The sequence below is a fragment of the Nicotiana tabacum genome, chromosome 7 (assembly GCF_000715075.1).
Source record: "Nicotiana tabacum cultivar K326 chromosome 7, ASM71507v2, whole genome shotgun sequence".
Lineage (NCBI taxonomy): Eukaryota > Viridiplantae > Streptophyta > Magnoliopsida > Solanales > Solanaceae > Nicotiana > Nicotiana tabacum.
In genome coordinates, this window is record NC_134086.1 from 112,719,158 (window position 1) to 112,740,815 (window position 21,658).

Below are 21,658 nucleotides of genomic sequence, written 5' to 3' on the forward strand. Positions count from 1 at the left end.
GGCCTCAAACCGGCCGAACCCCGAGTTCCCCTTGCACTGAGATGATGCTATATGTGAATACCACTCTAGAGCAATGGGACATAGTACAGAGGACTGTTGGACCCTCAAAAGGGCAGTTGAGGGTTTGATTGAAGTTGAAAGAATTATTTTTCGGGATGAAGAAGCTCCTGATGTGATGAACAATTTGTGGCCTGCCTGCAACATCGGGCCAATAGTCGGAATGATTTGTGAAGCTGAGGAATTTGATCTGGCATTGAAGGCCATTGCAGCCATTGCCGAGGCAGGAGAAAAGCCAGAAAATGATCGCCAAGCATGAAAGTTACCAATTAGACGGGAGTCTCGGTAGCCAGTCTTGCTATTCTTTCTGCGTCCGGATTATCTCAGGATGTGATCCGGACGTTTTACTTTATTGTCTTACTTTCTGATGTAAGCCCTTCTATCTTCAAAAATTAAAAAAAAAAATCAAAAATCAAATGAAATTAATATTTCATTGTCTAGGAATGTTTCTTTTCTTAATCTTGTCATTTTTCTTTCTTATTCTCTCTTTAGTTCTGTTAAATGCAGATTTCAAAAACATGGCATGCTTGAGGACTTCATGCCCAAATCCTGAAAGCTGTCAAACCTCGAAATAATAAATCAAGTATTAGATCGCAATGAAGATAAAGTTTAAGGAAATAAGACAAAGAGTTGGAACATCTGAAGGAAAATTGGTTTTATATTGGAAAGGTCCATACATTGTAACAAGAGTACTGCCAAAAGAGTGCGTTGTACTTGGGACACGTCAAAGGAAATGTCCCTGAAACAACTATCAATGCAAATGCAGTCAAAAGGTACTCTGTTTGATCCTCCATATAGCATTAATATTCTCCGGTTGGGATGAAGAAGGCTTTTATTCTCACTACCCAAAAACTATCAACCCTTTGCAAACCCTTTGAGCTGGTTACCGTTCTTTGACTACCCTTATTGGAACCTAAAAGTGTCATTGAAAAAAATGAAAAATGAAATAGAAGGAAAAGAAAAAAAAAGGAAGAAAAGACAAAGAAAATGAAATGAAAAAAAAATGAAAAAGGAAAGGAAAAAGAAAGAGAAAACAAAATAGAAAAAAAACACAAAAAAGAATCCAAAAACAAAAGTTTCCTGAACTACGTTCGACTTGATTCCGAAAGGATACGTAGGCAGCCTCTCTCTGGGGTTCAGTCACACCAAAATAAAAATTCAAAGTCCCCCAAAAAGTGAAACTGGGGCAGAAGTTATAATGGTTCGGCAATGATCCCGCCCAAAAGGTTCCAAAGTTGTAATTCAATCCAAATTCTTTTTACCCCAAACCTTGTTCAAGTCCTTCTGATCAATCGGCAAAGAGGTTCAAAATGGGAGGATGGAGTTATTTGGATATGATACAACAAAATGAGAGGAATAAATGAGAGAGTCTTATTGGTGAAAACCCACACGGGCACCGTAAGACGGGCAAGCAGAGAAAATCAAAATGAGAGAGTCTTGTTAGTAAAAACCCACACGGGCACTATAAGGCGCCGGTGAGAAGAGAAATGAGAGAGGTCAGCTAGTGAAAACCTGCAAAGGGCCCCACTAATCGAAAAGAAGATCCTCACAGCCATCGGCATCGACAAAATCCTGGCAAGGTTTCTCGAATTTTGAGGCAAAGTTGTGATGCATTTTTGAGAGTCGGATGATTTACACAGATCAGGCATCCAATCCAAAAGACATGTCATGTTCATTGAAGTACGCATGTACTCCAGATAAGTCCTTTCCTTTCTCCAAAAGGGATACCTCTTATCTAAATTCGTTTATCAATTCCTTTGTCTATTTTCTTTGAATCCCTTTTGATCTAACACTGTTCCGAAACTAAGACATAGAAAGGATGGCAAGACTGATTTACAGGGCTTTCATTTGATACAAGCTAATGTCCAAAAGGCACCCAGACTCGTCAGGGGCATCAAGTCGACCTCGACTGGCCATGGAGGCCGATGCTCTGAAATTGAAAACTCTTGGAAGGAGAAAATCAAATCAAAGTGCCTATAAAGGCAATGGAGTTGAAAACGTTAAGTCTTACGTGGCCAACCATCTCGGCAAAAGTTTGAAAAGCCAAGGTACCAAAATGACTTGAAATTAAAGTTGGAAGAAAGAAGCCATAATGAAAGGCCTACGAAGGCGAAATAAAGTTGGAAAGGTTAAGTCCCACATGACTAGTCGTTGCAGCAAAGTTTGAGGAGCCAAAAGTTCCCCAATGTTCCGAAGAAAAAAATGAAAATAAGTATAGAAAAAAAAAGAAAAAAAAAAGAAAAGGAAGTCAAAAATGAAAGGCCTACGAAGGCAAAATAAAGTCGAAAAGGTTGAGTTCCACCGACCAACCGTCAAGGCGAAATCTGAAAAACAAAAAAAATAGAGTTTCTCAAGTCCTGAAATGAAATTGGTCCCCAGGAAACAAGCAGTTGCAATTGAGATCTTCATCAAAGAAGCTGGGCCGAGATCAAGCGATTGAGACAATCAAGGCCACAAAACCAACCACCGTTTCAAACTAACAATTGTTCTTTGTTTGAAAATTTGAAATAGGTGCAATCCAAAGCAACCGTGCAAGAAGCAGGTGCAACCAAAAGGAAAAAAAGAAGTGCGCAAGTGCTAGAAACAACTTTGCAGCAACAATCAATAAAAAGGGAAGTCCCTTCCAATTTTTCTTTCCCGCATTTACTCATTTCAAAAAAACAAAAAAAGATAAGAAGAAAATTCAAAATATGGTAGCTTAGGATCCTCAACCTCAATCTTTTGTGCTTTTACCAATATTAGGGCTTCAATCCCTAAGTTGAGCCTTTTTAGACATAGGGTCTCCATTCCCTAGTCGCCTTTCGCCAAATAGGGCTCCAATTCATGAGTTGAGCCTTTTAGACATAGGGCCTCCATTCCCTAGTCGCCTTTTGCCAACATTAGGGCTCCAATCCCTGAGTTGAGACTTTTTAGACATAGGGCCTCCATTCCCTAGTCGCCTTTTTGCCAACATTAGGGCTCCAATCCCTGAGTTGAGCCTTTTTAGACATAGGGCCTCCATTCCCTAGTCGTATTTCGCCAACATTAGGGCTCCAATCCCTGAGTTGAGCCTTTTAGACATAGGGCCTCCATTCCCTAGTCTCCTTTTTGCCATCATTAGGGCTCCAATCCCTGAGTATAGCATTTTAGACATAGGGCCTCCATTCTCTGGTCGCCTTTTTTGCCAACATTAGGGCTCCAATCCCTGAGTTGAGACTTTTTAGACAAAGGACCTACATTCCCTAGTCGTCCTTTTTGCCAACATTAGGGCTCCAATCCCTGAGTTGAGCCTTTTTAGACATAGGGCATCCATTCCCAAGTGGCCTCTTTTTCCCACATTAGGGCTTCAATCCCTCAGTTGAGCCTTTTTAGACATAGGGCCTCCATTCCCTAGTCGCCTTTCGCCAACATTAGGACTCCAATCTCTGAGTTGAGCCATTTAGACATAGGGCCTCCATTCCCTAGTCGCCTTTTTTGCCAACATTAGGGATCCAATCTCTGAGTTGAGCCTTTTAGACATAGGGTCTCCATTCCCTAGTCGCCTTTTGCCAACATTAGGGCTCCAATCCCTAAGTTGAGACTTTTTAGACATAGGGCCTCCATTCTCTAGTCGCCTTTTCGCCAACATCAGGGTTCCAATCTATGAGTTGACATTTTAGATATAGGGATCCATCCCCTGAACTTTTCCCTTCTAGATAGATGCAATCCTTATTTTATTTGCTTTCAAAAAAAAGGAATAGTTTAGACTTTGTTGCAAATAACTCACGAAAGTTTCCTAGTGAAAATTGGGGCAAGAAAATTTCGTTTGTTTGTTTGTTTGTGTGTCTGAACAGGTTTTACCTCGGGGCACAGGATTCGAGACGACTAAAAGAATGAGTCTCAATCCAAAATAAAGAAAAGAAGAAAAAGAGCAAAACGAAATGAACTCAACGTGTTGAAGTAGAGAAGGATACGGACTGTTCAAGCTATGATTGAAATCACAAGCTTCGCATGTTCCGCCTCGATCCAAAGCTGAAGAATGAACCAGTGATTACAGCTAATGAGCATCAAGATTCAGATCGGAGTCTGCAGCAAGAATCAGCCAAGACTCAAGATCAAGCTTCAGAAGATTTATAGATAGGAATCTTGTAACTCGTAGTTGATAGGCTTAGCTAGTTTAGCTTCTTATTTTTTATTTTAGTGTAATAAGGAGCTCAGCAATCAGAAACAGCAGCAACAGCAGTGAAATCACGGCTTCCCGGTAGTCCAAGCTACCAAAATTTCTAGAACTACACTTACTTGATTTTCTTATAGCCAAGGATATATAGGCAACCTCCGAAGCAAGGTTCAGTCAGATTTTTCAAAAATGCTTCCCATGGAGTTTCAAACGGGCAAAAATCCCTCATAATTACTCATTTTATCTTTGCCCGAAAACTCTTCACGTTTCCAAGCAAAGAGGGGCAGCTATGAGCACGTGATTTTTGCCCTATATGAATTGCTCCTATAAAATCAAAGAAAATAGACTTTTTCCAATTTTTATCATTTTATAGGATTTTGTAGGATTTTTATTTAATTGTTTGCATTTTTATGCATGTTTAAGTTTTATTTAAGTCATGAAAAATACCAAAATATCATGCGTTGCATTAGGATTGGTTGTTACATTTTTAGAATTAATCAGTAAGTATTTGCTTTATAAAATGTGAAAATCACAAAAAAAAGCTTATTTTTTACATTTTGTCTTTTAATTTTAGTTTATTGATTTTCCTCTTTAAGTAATGTTTATAATTCTTATAATTAGTTAATTAATTTAATTTTACATTTTTTAGATAATCTAGGATTTTAATTTTAGGATTTTTTTTAATTAAAGAAAAAGAAAAAGAAAAAGAAACAAAAGAAAAAAGAGAAATTGAAAAGAAAAGGCTGGTTTAAACTTGATTGACCAAAATTAATGCTGAGCCCAAATCCGTACCCAAACCTACCAACCAGCCCAATTTCCCTACCCAAACCCACCAACCCAAACGGACCCCCCCTCCACATTAAAATAACCTAGCAGCTAACATTAAACAAAGAGAGAAAAAACAAGATCAGATCCCCTCCTAAGCAACGGCGCTCCTTTCTTCTTCTTCAATAGAGATCCAAGCAAAATCATACCCCCTCCCCTCCAAATTGCACAAAAACAGACCCCTCTTCTTCTTCTTTCATTTTCATTTTCTTGAAACACACACGGAAAAATCGGAACCCCGATGTTGCTTCGCAACCTGCCAGCGCCAAAACAAAAAAAAAGAGTAATAATTCTTTCTTCTTCAACCATCATGCTCATGAGATCAGATTGGAAGTTGAGAGTAAATAATTGAAAACAAAAAAAAAAATTCAGCAGTTAAATTGGATTCATGATCTGCAAACACTGCTCTATTTTTAATTTTTGTTGGGTTTCATTTTCAAATCTGAGTGTTGCTTTGGTGGCCGTTTCGAATGTGCTGGGAATGTCGAAATGGGCAAGCTGATTTTCAAGGTTAAATCGAGATCTAAAAGGGTTGTTTGTTGCTGCGGCGTTGCAATTTCGCTGAACCGTTCACATTTCTTCTTTAGCTTTTGTTTGGCACTTTTGTTGTAATGCTGCATTTTAGGCATGCCTCAACCTTGGATGAATCCATTTGCACTTTCTGGGTGAATTTTTCTTTAGATGTTAATAGATTAGAATGTTTTGGCACAACTATTTTGTCACGACATGACAAGAAATCATATGTGTATTAAGATAAACATATTCATATATGAGTATATATTTTTGGCTTTCATCAGATATCTTTCGATTTAAGGAAACGGGTCAAATAGTTTTTTTTTTATATGCTTAGTTGGCATTATACTTAGACACTCGATGGTTCTTTCTTGTGAAGGATGTACACAGACATTTCGTATGCAAGAATTTCCCTTTCAATCAATAAGTTAATTACTTTTACATTTTGTATATATCATAATGCCATGTGGGAACTGAAGTTAATATCAATTTGAGGTGGATTTTTTTCGTGTGTGATTAATTCCATGGGCAGCTAATTGCCCTATAAACAATTCGGAAGTTGAGTTACCTAATATTGATCGATTCATCCACTGATTTTGTGTTACTATGCACGAAAATTTTGGTGCTATTTTTCCTTTATGAAGCATGATTGTGTCCATGATTATTGATATTTTATTTCTCGGGTCAGTTGTCTTGTTTTGGTTAGACTGGTGTTCGCCCTTTTAAAACGATAGTATATGTTTTTTGGCTCATTTGTTTGATTAAACTAATGAATATGGTGGTTGATCATTGAATTCACTTCATCTGGGCTCAAGCATAATGTTCTGGTTGTTAATTACATCCCATTTTGCTAAGGCATTGTGAGTGAATGAGCAATTTTGATATAGACTAATTTGCGAAGTAATCCTAATAACTACATTTTACATTTTTCTTCCATAATACTTATCCATAATCATAGACTTACAATAATCTTGAAATAATTTGAGGCGTGCCATGCCAAATAAAATCCCAAAACTCATGGCCCTCACTTAATTAATTTTAACTCTTTAGAAATCGAGGTGTGCCATTAGTTGAATTTTCCATGGCCCTCGCAAAATTGAAAGTGCGTAGTTGCTTTAGGCGCGCTATTTAAATTAATTTCCTTAAACTCGGGTGTGCATTTCATGTGACCCAAATCCAAATCTCAACAACGTTAAATAAAATGTGTCATGGACCGCGGGTGCATTTCATGTGGCGTGGTTCAAAAACGTGTTTTAGATAACATTGAATCTTTCTAAAATTAATTAAAAGTGATTAAGAATTTAAAATTATACCATAGGCTAAAACATATTTTAAAATCAGATAATAAGCTAATTATGATAGTTTAAGCGACCGTGCTAGAACCACGGAATCCGAGGGTGCCTAACACCTTCCCTCGGGTTAACAGAATTCCTTATTCAGAATTTCTGGTTCGCAGACTTCAAAAGGAAAGTCGAATTTTCCTCGATTTGGGATTTTAAAAATAAACCGGTGACTTGGGATACCAGAAAACAAACTATCCCAAGTGGCGACTCTGAATAAAAATAAATAAATAATCCAATTTCAAATAATGTCACTTAAAGTGGGAAAACTCTCTTGTACTACCTTCGGATGTGTAAAAGGAGGTGTGACAAACACTACAAAAAAATAGCATTTAGCGATGGCCGCATTCCATCACTAAATCAATGTTTTTCGTCGCTACAGTTGTTTAGCGACGGATTCAAGTTTGTCCCTAAAATGCTCGTAGCTAGGCTCATAGCAACGAAAAATACCAAACCGTCGCAGAATTAACGACGGAATATATCTATAGCAGAGTTTTGTGAGGGAAATTACCGTCACTATATTGCTTGTTTCTGTCGCTATTTTGACACCTTTCGTCGCTGCAATACATGACAAAATTCGTCGTTTGTTCTTACAACGATGAAATCGTCCGTCGCTAGACGTGTTATAGCTAATTCTCCTTGCTTTTTGCAACAAAAACCTTTTGTCGCCAATTCCTCGCAAGATTTAATTTTACACGATAATTTTAGCTACGGAAAGTATCCGTCGCTAATTTATTTTTAATATATTGCTAATTTTTTAAAATTCTTTTTATTTATTATTTTAAATGTACTCTGTTCAAGCATATTACATAAAAACTATTAAATACACTTAATAAAAAGTCATTGATATTAATATAAATTAATAATATATTCAACAAGGTCCAAAATATATAGCATAATGCATATAACAGTATCGTTAAGTACAAAAAATTCACAAGGACCAACAATAAAGTCCAAACAAAGTAGGCTAACTATGCGAGGCTGGAGAGTTACGTTCATCATCAGAACTCAATGCATGAACCTCATCAATGTTAGCAGCAGTAGAAGATGTAGAAACTGTAGATTCCACATCTAATGGGTGGTTGGTAAGATCAGTATTTGGCTGATGCGAGGGTAAGGAAACTAATTCGCGTACCCGCTCAATGAGTATAGGAACTATATGATCTGTCAGTGCAGGATCAATCGCATCACTAACTCATCCAGATTCCTTGTCGGTGTTGATTGAGCATTTGGAGGTGTTGCTGACGATGTAGCATCAGATCCAAAAGAGCCATAAAGATATGGCCCGTAGTAGCATTTTACTTGAGATCCAAGACCATATACTCTTCTTTTCTTTTCTCCTCTCGCGGCTCGATAATATGTTTTACACTGATCAATATCAGATTGAGTTTGTGTTTGTTGTTATAACATCTCCTGATATTTTTACTGTAGAAGAGTAAATAATTAGTGAAATAAAAAAAAACTAAATAATATTGAGCATTCAATTTACAAAATGAAAAAAAAATATAAAAGTAAAGTCAATAAAATTATTTAAAAGTTATCTTACGTGTACAATTCGGGATTTCTCGCTAACAAAAGTTTTTCCATCATTATCATGTGTATAGACGTGCAAATGCAACTTACTTGGTGTTGGATCTCAACCCTTTTTAACATCCTATGCAAAAGTCATTTAATTAAGAAGATAGAGCAACAAAAGCAAATGCTCAAAACTGATATGCATACCGCTGAAACACCAAGAAAACTGCTCAATCTCTGTCAAAGCTTTGCCTTCAATATCCTGATCTGAGCATTGGTAAGTTCTTCATATTATTTAAAAGATTAATGACTTCTACAGCCTGCTACTTATCCCACTTTTCCCCCTTTCTGTTTACAAGATTTTCCAATAAAATTCTGCCTATTTCTTTTGACATGAAGGAGGTTATCGAGGATCAAGAAAAGGACCTCTTATAATTAGATTTGAAGGAAAGGTAAGAATTTTTATAGGAGATCTCACTTGGTTTTTCAAGCATTATATTTCATTATCAAGTTCAGTAGCATTTTTTGTGTTACTGTAGGATCTGACAAGAATAGAAGCAGCTTCTCAATCATTGTGCCAGAATTTTCACTCTGGTGCATTCTCTCAAATTGACTGAACATGGTCTGCATGGACTTCCAGTCTCCTGAAGGCGATCCGTGGAACTGCCAATGGGAAAAGGTTCTAAATTCCATGTACAATTGAGGAGAATGGACATGACAAAGAAAGCAGGAGCGACATTTAAATATTTAGTACAATATTGTGTTTATTGGAGTAATCACCATATCAAGACACAGTTAGAAGCACATCTTTTTTCTGGAAAGTGGTAGCAACAAAAGAGTAAAGAAGAATACAAATCGGATCAGAACAGAACACAACTGATATGCATTTAGAAAAGCAGTACTTAGAGATCAGGCAAGCAGCTTTGCAAGCACATTCCAGTAGAACTCTTACAATAACAATAACAAGCACCAAACAACATACCATCCCAGCACTTTTAGTAGTACAATATCAATCTAGTACTGAAGCACAAGTCCTATGCACAATTTGGCCAGAACAGAATTTTCAACAAGTGGTTAAAGTTCTCATGACTCGAAGAGAACACGAAATGTATATGCATATTAGGAGAGAGCTTCTATCGTGATTTTAAAATTTGTTAGTTTCTCCTTCAGAACTTCCAAATTGGTTTATATTTCTAGCTACTCATGTCACTCATCATTTTTCAAATGCTATAATTCCTAGCACAAACCAATCAAGCTTCGATTGAATGTCTTTTCCAACTGGCAAACCAACTCCAACAAAATATGTAACTGCATAATAACAGATCAAGAAAAGAAGAAGTATAATAAAGGATGATACTCCTAAATCTGGCAAGTGAAGGAATGGAAGTATGTTTACCAATTAATGAACAAGCCGACATAAAAAATTACTCAAAGATCATTAGACTCTTTACTTAAAAAAACTCATGTGACTGACTGCAAAAAGCACAAGTCCTATGCTACTCATGGCCTAAGTTGTTCGTCCAAGCAGGTGCTAAGTTACAAATAACTTAATTACTAGCTCTCAAGGACATGAAGCCTAAAAGAGAATGTAAGAAGGACAGCATGCAACTGGAGCACCAGTTTAAGCAAAACCAATATAGACTACTTCTCCAAAGGAACTTAGGCTACCTAAATCATGAATCATTATAATACATAACTAGCATCTCAACAGAATCCACAGTTTTGCAAGGAATCAAGTCACATGCAATCATTCAACAATTTACAAAAACGTCAGTTAACATTCGGCACACATTGACAACCCAATTTTTTCGAAAAGAAATTCTCAAACAATAATTTCAAGAATAGTATATTAAAAATAGAACAAGAGACAATCCACAACTCATAACTTACCGAACTTAAATAAGATCAGATTTGAATTAGTGCAAACTTAAATGAGATTTTTAGATATTTTATATCCACTTACAATTCTCTTGCGATGCTCCCCAACATTGATAGAGCCACCTGTGTGAGTCCCAGTGGCAACTCAATCCCAACTCACAAATTTGGTTCAAGATTTCCTCTCCTATTCTAAGGGTGGTGGTAGCCTTCTAACAGTCTGACCTTCACGAAAGTTTTTACGATCTCTCCTAAATGGATGATTTTGGTCAAGAAACATTTTATGACTATCAAACCAAGTTGTTTCCCCACCATAACATAATCTAAAGGTCAATTCCTTATTAAAGGTTGCAGATAAACATTAATATTTTGTTTAGGGTTGTTTGGCCTAATGACAGTTAAGAACATGTACGCATCTTTCATACACATCCCTGGAGGCAAATTGTATGGAGTGACAATCACTGGCCATGAAGAGTATTTCCTCCCTGAATGGCCAAAGGGCTGAAAACCATCAGTACATAATCCCAACCTCACATTTCTTGGTTCAGCAGCAAAAAAGGGATGAGTTTCATTGAAATGCTTCCAAGCCTCAGACAACCTGTTAGGTAAGCCAACTAATAACTAACCAATTCCATTAAAGTCAACCAAACAATTAAATAGAGAAGTTAACTAAATTTTATACATTTCCCAAGGACTGGTAGTACAAATCATGAGCTTCTAAAATTAGAGTTTACAAAGCTGATATGAAGAAAACACATCTTCTGTTTGAAAAGCACATAAATAGAATTTTATGTGAACAAGAGGCAGCTATAGCAGGAACGCGGGTACGCCTTCAAATCCAGCAACTATCGAACGTAGCAACATCGGCATCCGGGATCTGCACACACTGTGCAGGAAGTGCAGTATGAGTACAACCGATCCCATATACTTAAAAAGTAACAAACCTAACCTTAGATTGAAAGCAGTGACGAACTGGAACATAGGTCGGGTCCAACACCAATATCCAATAACAGTTCATAACAATGTAAAGCATATAAATAAGGAAGTAACTCAAAGATAAAGTGTTCAGCTTTTTCATAGTTTTCCCAAAATAGTTTCGCCTTTCAAGAGTATCAATGAAAACTCAAATTCTTTACCGAAAACGTCGTGAAATATGAGATAGTTTAAAAAACTATATTTTCTTTTCCAAAACCCCTTTTCATAATAAATAAGATGTTTCATTTTCTTTCCAAATAGCAAGTGTGAGATACCTCTCTATGACCACATATCAATGTGTGAAAAATGTCATGAATAACGGGATACCGTACAACATGAGGAAAATGTATCTCTATGCATGTATGTCATATATGCCAATGTCATGTATCTCATAGATGAATCATGTACGCATACTCTCAGAGTACTCAACCTCTCTATATAACACCTTTCACTCATCATAATCAACCACTCGGTACTGTATATGGCCCATATGGCCCAGGAAAGATCCATCTTGGAATATGTACATCACTGACTATAAGTCACCCAGTACCGAGGAAACATGCTAATCCAGCCTCATGCAGAAGATCCATCTCCATACCAAGGGAAGATGCATCCCTGAATGTAATCAAGTACTTTGGACAAATCCATGTCCTGAAAAATCTATCCCTCAATAATATCATCCGCGCTCACTAGGGGTGTGTAGACTCTGGAGGGGCTCCTTCAGCCCAAGCGTTATAACAAGCCAACTAAGGCATAATCAATAATCTGCTGCAACGTGCAGCCCGATCCCATAACTATCACTCATAATCAGGCTCTCGGCCTCACTTAGTTATCAATCTCTCCAGTCTCACCCACGGGCTCACAATATCATGAAAACTGGCCCAGAACAATGATATGATGTATTAGTAAATAACAACTGAGACTGAGATGATATGAATGCATGAATGTGACTGAGTATGAAATATCAATGGATTCAATAAGATGAAAGCAAGAAATGACCACTATGGGTCCCAACATTATCAGCATAAATCCTAAACATGATATCTAGCATGATGTACAGCTCATTTATCTTATCACATGGTGAAAACACAGTTATCAATAAAATAGGGTCACTATTCAATGCCCTGGAAACAACAGTCACAACTAACAGGGTGCACGCCTACACGCCTGTTACCTAGCATGTGCATCACCTCAAAACCAATCACATAGCACATAATTTGGTGTTTTATACCTCAGCACTAAGTTTAGAAGAGTTATTTATCTTAAACAAGCCAATTTCCATATCGAGCAAGCCAAACGATGCTCCAAAAATCCCATCACGCACATTCCGACCTTCGAATAGCTCGAAACTAATCAAAAACAACTCAAATACATCAAACAATGCTAAAGGAAGCAATCCCAATCGAAAAAGGTCGAATCTTTAATCAAAAGCCCAAAATCGGCCAAAAAGCCCAACCCAGGCCCGTATCTCGCAACCTGACAAAACTCACAAAATCCGTCAACCCATTCAATTACGAGTTCAACCATACTAGTTTCACTCAAATCCGACTCTGAATCGATGTTCAAAACTCAAAAATTCATATTATGAAACTTTAGGCCAAACCCCCCAATTTCTTCTTTAAAATTCATCAACCTAAGGCTAAAATCGAAGATAGATTCATGAAATATAACAAAAATCGAGTAGAGAACATTTACCCCAATTCATATGCTGAAACCCACCTTGAAAAATTGACCCAATTCCGAGCTCCCCAACTCAAAATATGTTAAATGCACAAAACCCTCGTTTTAACAATGTTCTGCAGTTTCTTGTGCTAAAAGTTCTCGAAACTCACTTTTGATACCTCCAATGGATTTTTTGTGAAATTCTAGTCAAGTTAGACTCTTGAATCACTCCATTTGACCTTATACTGAAGGAGATATGTTGCTTTCAATATTTGGAAATAGTGCAGATTTTTAAATACGCAACAATGGCAATTTCGTAATTAATCTGAAAAATCTAGCAACCCAAAATTTAGTGAAATGATCATAAAATCCTCATACGATGTCCAAATTTGACGATTCTTTTTGCTATGGCTCCGTAATTATGATACGGATCTAATTCTTCAATAAAAGTAGAAATCGGAGCTTATTTGTTTAATGTGGTACTATTTATACTTGAAGAAACGACGTCGAAACATAAGAAAAACGAGCGCAACACAACCCAAACCTATCTGAAACTCACCTGAGCCCCTTGGGACCAAACATGCCAAAAAGTTCCATACCATAATACGGATCTACTCGAGGCCTCAAAACACACATAACAACATCGAACGACGAAATGCACCTCAAATCAAACTTAATGAACTTTCGACTTCCAAAAACTCACGCTGAAACATATCAAATCAACTCGAAATGAATCCAAATTTTTTCACACAAGTCCTAATACTTCATATGGAGCTACTCGTGCCCCTAAACTACCGAGCGAAGTGCAAATACTCAAAATGACCATTCGGGTCATTACAAAAGGGATGAGTCTCGATGAAGTGCTTCCAAGCCTTAGAGTCTGATGGATGACGCATTACGCCCTCCTCTTGTATGTGCGCATGATGCCATCTCATATCAACGGTTGTAGCATGAGATACATATAATCTCCGCAATCTAGCAATCAAGGAAAATAATACATTTTTTTGTAAGGGATTAATTTCCTCTTACGAAAACTGACACGACTTTTGTACCTCTGATGGCCGCAAAACTTGCAAGATGTGAGGTCCTTATCTTCACCCCAATACAACATACATCCAGACAACAATCAATCTTTTCAACTAGCAAACCTAAGCTACACACTAGCTTCTTGGTCTCATAATAGTTATCAAGCATTGTGTTATCTTCTGGTAAAGCCTCTTTCAACAATTGCATCATTTGGTTATAACCTCTTTGTGATAAAGTTTTCTCCATTTTAATATTTAGCATCCTGGAAACTACTGCGAGTTAAGAGAGGGAAGAACCAGGGTATAATTTTGCATCAGCGGCCTGTAGCAAATCATAAAACCTTTGGCACTCAAGATTTGGCTCCTCCTCCATTGAAGGATTAGGCTCCGCCTCCATTGAAGGTTCATAAGAATGAGACGACTCAGGTTCAGTATTATTATAAGACTGCCAGCTCAAACCATGGCCAAAATTGGGTCCAGCTACATCCAAGACCATTTGTCGATATGGATTCTCATATCCCGATACAGGTTGAGCACCACCATGCAAATCACCACTAGAAGACATCTCGTCGGTCACATTTTTTTCTCCTTGATACTTCCAAAGAAAATAGTTCTCAACAAATCCATACTGATAAAGGTGCAATTTAACAGTTTCAACATCCATGTATTTAATGTTGTGATATTTCTTACATGGACATTTAACATTGTCACCACTCATGCGATTGCGCTGAGAACAAGCAAACTGGAGAAACTTGTTCACACCAGTTATGAAACTTGAATTAATATCTCCCCCCCGGCCATCCAACCTTTTGTACATCCAATCACGCTCTAGATTGTCCATGTTCCTATTTAATATTAGAATAAACAAGACCTTAGAGTTCTTTATTTAATAAAACATCAGAATGCTTTCTAAAATGAATAACAAGTTGACATCATAATAAGCCGAGAATTACTAACACCCCAATTTTGGAATGAAAACAGATCTTGGAAGGCTCAGTTCCTTTCTTTGACCAAGATAAGAACTTTAAAGACAAATGAAATGCTATATATTAAGGATTACATAAGTCGAAAATGATTAGATAACGTAACTAACTAGAGAAAAGAGGGGGGAGGGGGGGACATAACTAAAGGGCGTTGCTACTATATGCAATTAAGTGAATAATGTGTGTATTTACAACTAACATTCTATGTGATCTATATGCGTTGTTGGCTAAATTAATATGCTTTATCTGTTGGCAATGGAAAAATTATGAGATTTCTGTTGTGAAGTTGTATAATGCATAAAATTGTTCTATTTCAATAATTAACTATTGGGCAAACTTCATCAAGTTGTACAAGAAGGCATAGAAGTTACTATCTGATATTGCTATAGGTAACTAATAGCCTAGTAAATTTCTGTATTACATTCTGTTTTCAATTTTCATGTCCTAAAATTCATAGTGTTAGTTGTGGCATCAACATCCATATGACCACCTCTCCTCTACACTCTAGCAAACTTCAATGATATTAGACCATGGATGATAAGTGTACCTATATTATGTCCTAGAGATTAGATTAGTGGAACATAAGATGTATACACACCCAGAGATCCAGACATTCATATGTACTCACATAGAAGAAAATCAGACCCAAGTAATAGGGATTAAAGAGTGAAATTCAAGTTATTATGCAATTAAGGTAGACAGAAAACCTACTTAGTATTCCACGTGAACAATGATTGTAAATCTGCTGATATGTTCAAGGTCAAACTGATCTGCTTGCAAGGAAAAGTATACATGATATAGTCAAACCTCTTTGAAAAATTAAGAAGTTCATAGAACCACTTAATTAACGATGTTAACTAGGAAGCTTAACATAGCTAACAATTTCATGTAGATCAACAAGATAAAGAAAATAAACTGATACCTTAGGATACATACAATTTTTTTATTAAACCTTATAATACATACAATACCATATGCTAGCCTGTTTATCCAAAAAAATACAGGCTCCAATAATTGTTATGAAAAAAGTACCCTCCAATTTCAAGGCTCCTTACCCTAAAAAAAGGGTGATGCCCATCTCATCAAGATTCACTAAAATAAAAATGGAGTTGCAATATATATAACAGGTTTTGTACTTTTAATATGATCCTTTTTTCCATATATGTAAGGAGATAAAATGTAAAAACATCTGGATGAACATAATAGAAAAATACAAAATTTTCTTAAACTTAGTTCTACAAATTAGCAACAGCAACATAAAGTCTTCCCCTTTTTCTTTTTCCATCCCCGAGTGAATTAACGTTGTCCTCTTTGTCCAAAATATATTTTTAAAAAATAAAGCAGTCAAGGTTTAGACATTTTCTAAATTCTAAATCTTGATTGGCGCTCGTCAAACTTGAAACCTTCTAAGAAACCAGAATTCCAAATTTCCTCTTACAAAAGTAAAATTCAACATAAATTTAATGTCAAAATACTATTTTGTATTGTATTATTTGGAGCGTGTGTTAGCAAGATTTAGAAGAAGGTTCCATATTTATTATCAGCATCCTCAGATGTGGACTCGGTCCCTTGCCAAAATTCACAAATGCTGAACTGAAATTCCAAATCCAAGTACCCAAGATCCTCTTTAGGCCCCATCACTATTTGACCCACAAAAAGCTTTCTACTGTTTGGTTTTTTCATATTGTTGGATTTTAGGTGATTATGTGAAAATGGGTTCATCAGAAATGGGAAAAGATTCAAGTTTTACTTCAGGAATGAAATCACAAAGAAGCTTACCCTTTCGCCTGAGAATCTTGCAGAGCAGCAACACACGACTTCGAATTTCAGAGTTCTGCAGCAAAAATCTTGCAATTTCGAAAGTTTTCTTCTATTTTTCAGACATTAACCCTAGATTCACGCCCAATTTTTTGTATTGAAGTAAAAAAACTCACATTGTTAAAGAGCATTGAGAGTGGGAGTCTATCAGAGAAAGTGGGCGTGTTGCCCTAATTGTATTGAGAGTGGAGTCTGATAGAGAGGAGTGGGTGTGTTGTCCTAATTTTATTTTGTAGGACAAAATTTTAGCGACGGAATTGGCAACGGATCAAATTTCTATCGCTAATAATAACTAATAAAATAACAAATAAAATTTTATTTTAATGGACTAGATTTTAGCAACGAAAATAGCGACGAACCTAATTTCTATCGCTAATAATATCTAATAAAATTTTATTTTAAGAAAACTAGCGACGAAAAATTTTGTCGCAATCAACTTTGGAATGTCTTGATAAGTAAAAGACCGCAACGACGGATATTTTGACGTTAAATCTGTCGCTAGGTTTTAATAATTTTTGTTGCCCCACTTTCATCGCTAATTTTGTAGGTAAAATAAAAGCACTAAGATTTGGCGCCAATTTTAGCGATGGATATAAGTTTTTGTCGCTATTTCGTTGTTATATTTTATACGAATTCTTTTTGCAACTTATTTGGCGAAAAACTACAAAATGCGTTGCTAATCCATCGTTACGGAGTATCTCTTGTCGCTAAATTCCGTCGCTAAACGCTATTTTTTTGTAGTGAAATCTTCGAACGACAAGGAATCAAAGAAGTGTAGCTTTTCCTAACAGTTCCATAGCCTCCCAAAGATAACTACAGACGTCTCTGTACCGATCCGCGAGACCCTAATAAACCGGCTTGTGACTCCCGATACCTATGAACATAGAGCTCTGATACCAACTTGTCACGACCCAATTTCCCCTCCGTATAACATCGTGACGGCACCTAGTGTCTATAACTAGGTAAGCCTAGCATTTGCGGAATAATGAAATGATAACATAAGTTTAACAACTAACTGCAACATAACTGAATACCTTGCCGCTTGGCATGTACAATAACTAACTACTCAATAATACACAGTATGTCCAAAACCCGAAACATCATGAGTCACAAACTATAGAAAGGTAATAGTATCTCTATACTCCGGAGTCTACCAAAAGGAAATACAGGAAATGTTTTACATGGGGAAGAGTAGAAAGGGACTCCGAGGTCTGCGGACACGGATAATATACCTTGAAGTCTCCAAAGCTGCCTCGACTCACTGATAATGCAGCTGATAAGTGTTGATACCCAATGTTTTCCTATATATTTTCAGTATACCAAAATACCTTCAAAATAGCATATGTATGCATATATAAGCATGTCCAAGGGTTTTATTATTTTTTCATAATTTTAAAGGTTTTAAATTGATTTATTGTCTCCCTTTTTATCCATAAAATCCCCAATAATTATTTCCAAAATTATGGTTTTTCAACTATTGTATTTCTATATTTATGCCAAAATATGGCTAAGAAATTTTTTATATATTTTTACAATTTTATTTAATATTTTAAAGCTAAATTGCACATAATTGCAATATTAGCCATTTTAAGGTTTAATTATGCTTTATACGCATAAAATTGGATCCTATATTTTTAAATTATTAATTATGTGTTATAAATCATATTAGACCTTTAAATTAGTTTTTAGAAACTATTTACTATTTTTTTATAATTTAAATAAGGAAACAATGGCTATTTAAATATAGCCAAATTTGGCTTTTAGTTATAGCCAAATCAAGACCCCAATTTCCAGCCCAATTAAAACCCATCGGATCCAAGTCCAAACTCGATTTTATAACCCGGCCCCAAACCTTTCAATCCTGGTCGTTGATCACAGAGATCAATGGCCACTGTTCACTCTTACCATAATTAATCCCAAACGACCCCCCAAACCCTCTCATTCTTACCAATCTACCGCCCTTGAATCCAATTTCCTCTCTAATTCTCTCTAAAACCTAACTCAAACCCTAGCTGCTGCCACCTAAAACTAACCCTAATCTCTTCGATCCTCACTCAATCCATGGACTCCCATGGTTGTTTGAGACGTATACTTGTCTCTTACGTCTCATGGTTGCCCGTTTTTGTGATTTCGTGGAAAGATCTCGAAGAGATCTAGTCCATATTTTGTTCAACTTCTATCCATGGTCTTTTATGCTACTTTCCGGCCATCCATGGTTGTTCGAGTAAGGTCCATGGCTTTTCCAGCTGAAACCGGTAACGATCTAATATTTTCTCACCTTCTTTGGGTTCTCTTAAACCCTCACTCTTGATACTTTTTTACTTTTTCTTTAGATATAAGTGTATCCATGAATTTTTAACCGATTTTTTCTTCGTCTCTGCTATTTTTCTGAAAGCCTGGCTATAAATCTTCCGATCTTTTTAGATCTGTGATGGATCTATGGGGTTTTAAGGTTTTCACCTGTTTTCCTCAAAATATTTCTCCGATTTCAAAACGATTTCTTCATTTTCCAGACTAGGGTTTCAAAACCCTTTTTCCAAAAAACGATTTTTTCTCATATTAGCAATTACTTTGATTTTTATCATGTTTAAACATCACCTGAGTCTTTCCTTTTTTCTCAATTCATTGTTGTTAAGAAACCCTAATACTTATGGGTTCGATTCGAAGTTTGAATCTGTTTGCGATGTGTTTGCATGACTATCATGAACGTTCTAGGCTTTATGTGTGTTCTATATGCTCTTGTGCTTCCTGTTCTAATTTGTTCTTAAGGTTTCTTTGATTTTGTCCAAACCGTGTTATTAATCGTTTAATAAGTCCGACTATTTGTTTTATTAATCGTTCACATAATTTATATTGATTTTGTGTAATCTCCTTAAACCTTCATCTTTGATTTTGTATATTTTCCTTGTAATTCTGTACTAATTTTTCGAAATTGCTTCCTTACTTTTGTGATACTTTCCTTAGTTAGTACTGATTCCCTATAATTTTCAATCTCAATTCTTTGAGCTAATTTTCAGAATCAAATTGTACTCTACCTTGTTTATGTGCACAAATATGTTGTTAACTAACGTGCACTTTCATTATGTTGAAACTATTCTGTACTTAGACCTTATTACATGCAACATGCTTTTACTATTCCTATTATGGTAAAATCAGTCTTACAAGCAATTCTTTTCCTTATTTGATACAACTTGTACCCGTTTGAACTATGACTCCCTAATTGAAGGGAGTTCGGGTCTTTAATTGATTCTGATTTGTATTATTTCTATAATTATGCTAAGTTAGTACTTATTACCTTATTTTCCTGCATGTTCATAAAAACTATAACTACTCTACCTTCTCTTCTTTAAACACACGAACAATAGTTCAGAACACACACATATACACTCAAACTCTCTCTTCTTTCTCTACTACTTGAGCTACTGCTTTGTCTAGCCGACTGAAAGCCAAGGCTAGACTGTGGGACTCTAATTGCTTTGCTTTTTCTGCACTTTGCTTCCTTAACTGGTATGTTCCTAGTTCAATTTTGAAACTCAACTCTATGCGCCCTCCCCCCCCCCCATTGTTTGCCAGTCCCTGTCTTTTTCTGCATTAACTTAATAGCTCATATTGTTTAATTTCACTTCTTGTTTACTTCTTTACTCAACATGTTTAAGTTCTACCATCTCTTGTTCAAATGTAACCAGCATGTCTACTTGAGTTTGGCTATGTCCCTCAATTAGTATGTCTCCTAATGTACTTGATTAAAGCTATGTCCTGACTAATTATATGTAATAGACCCCTGCATGATTACTCCCATACCCTGTCCATATGTCTTATTACAATTCTAATTTCAAGCATGATTCTCTTGTTAACTCTTTGAAGTAATTACTTGTGTTCTAAAGGCCAATCAGTCCATACTTGTTCCTTGCACTTGCTGGTCTATATGCATCTCTTCTCAGCCATGTTTGTGTTTTTTTTATTAGGTTTCTCTATGTCCCCAACCCCTTACTTCCTTGCCTGTGAATGCTGGAATGATATTGTTCTTTGGATTTGTTCTGTGTGTGTTGTCTTGTTCCAAGTTATTATTGCTCCTTTTCCCTTCTCCTTTTCAAAAACTGTTCTGTTTTCTTTTGCAAACTCACTTCAAACATAACTATTTTCAAAATTGTTTTCCAACTCAACTCCTTTAAATCTATGTCAAGCACTCTCACATACACTCTTAGGCCACTAGGTTCTACCCCTTTTGTGTGAGCCTTGCTTTGGGATCCTTGAGCTCCCTCTGAACCTAGACACATAAAAGATGGCCTTTCCACACTGAACTCACTCTGTTTTGGTTATGAAATCTGGGTGTGAGCACTACCCGGGATCCCTTGAGGTCCTTAGGGAACTCTTACACACCTAGATATGAGAAGGGCTATGGAATAACATTGGCACTTGAGGTGATTTATTACATAACTTAGAGAGGAAATCCTAATCAGGCTTCATATAGTGTAACTTCTTGTTTTCATTATATAATTCATTTCAATGTTGGTCTGTAATAACTTGTTGTTAACAAGTATTGAGGTTGGCTAGTGAAAAGGGATGGGATAAATATGCATGCTATAGTCGTTAAGGGTATAAAACATGTTATTAGGTTTATGTTCCTAATTGCGCAATAGAAACCATGCTTAGAGCTCATGCATGCATTAGAAATCATGTCTTTAGGTCGCATGTTATTGTTTCAGCATGTGCACCCTTTCAAAATCATGTGTTAAAATCTGCTAATAATTAGCACTTTACTATTATCTACAATCCTGTCATATGCACTTAGAAATCCCGCTCTTAGGAAATTCTGTAATCCTGCCATGTGCATCTAGAAATCCTGCTCTAGGAATTCTGCGTCATAAATTTTATACATGCACCTTAGATACCATGTTTTAGGATCTTATTTGCACTTGCATTCACACTTAGTGT

At 36.3% G+C, this 21,658-nt stretch overlaps 1 long non-coding RNA gene across 1 annotated transcript; it reads right to left on the reverse strand.

The window, feature by feature from the left end:
• Positions 1 to 10,912: 10,912 nt before the first annotated feature.
• On the reverse strand, positions 10,913 to 16,946 carry LOC107775026 (uncharacterized). The gene is made up of 3 exons (XR_001645626.2): positions 16,685 to 16,946; positions 15,617 to 15,675; positions 10,913 to 11,146 (listed from the first exon to the last, which is right to left on the reverse strand). It is a non-coding gene; the product is annotated as an uncharacterized LOC107775026 (long non-coding RNA).
• Between the last annotated feature and the right edge of the window lie 4,712 nt (positions 16,947 to 21,658).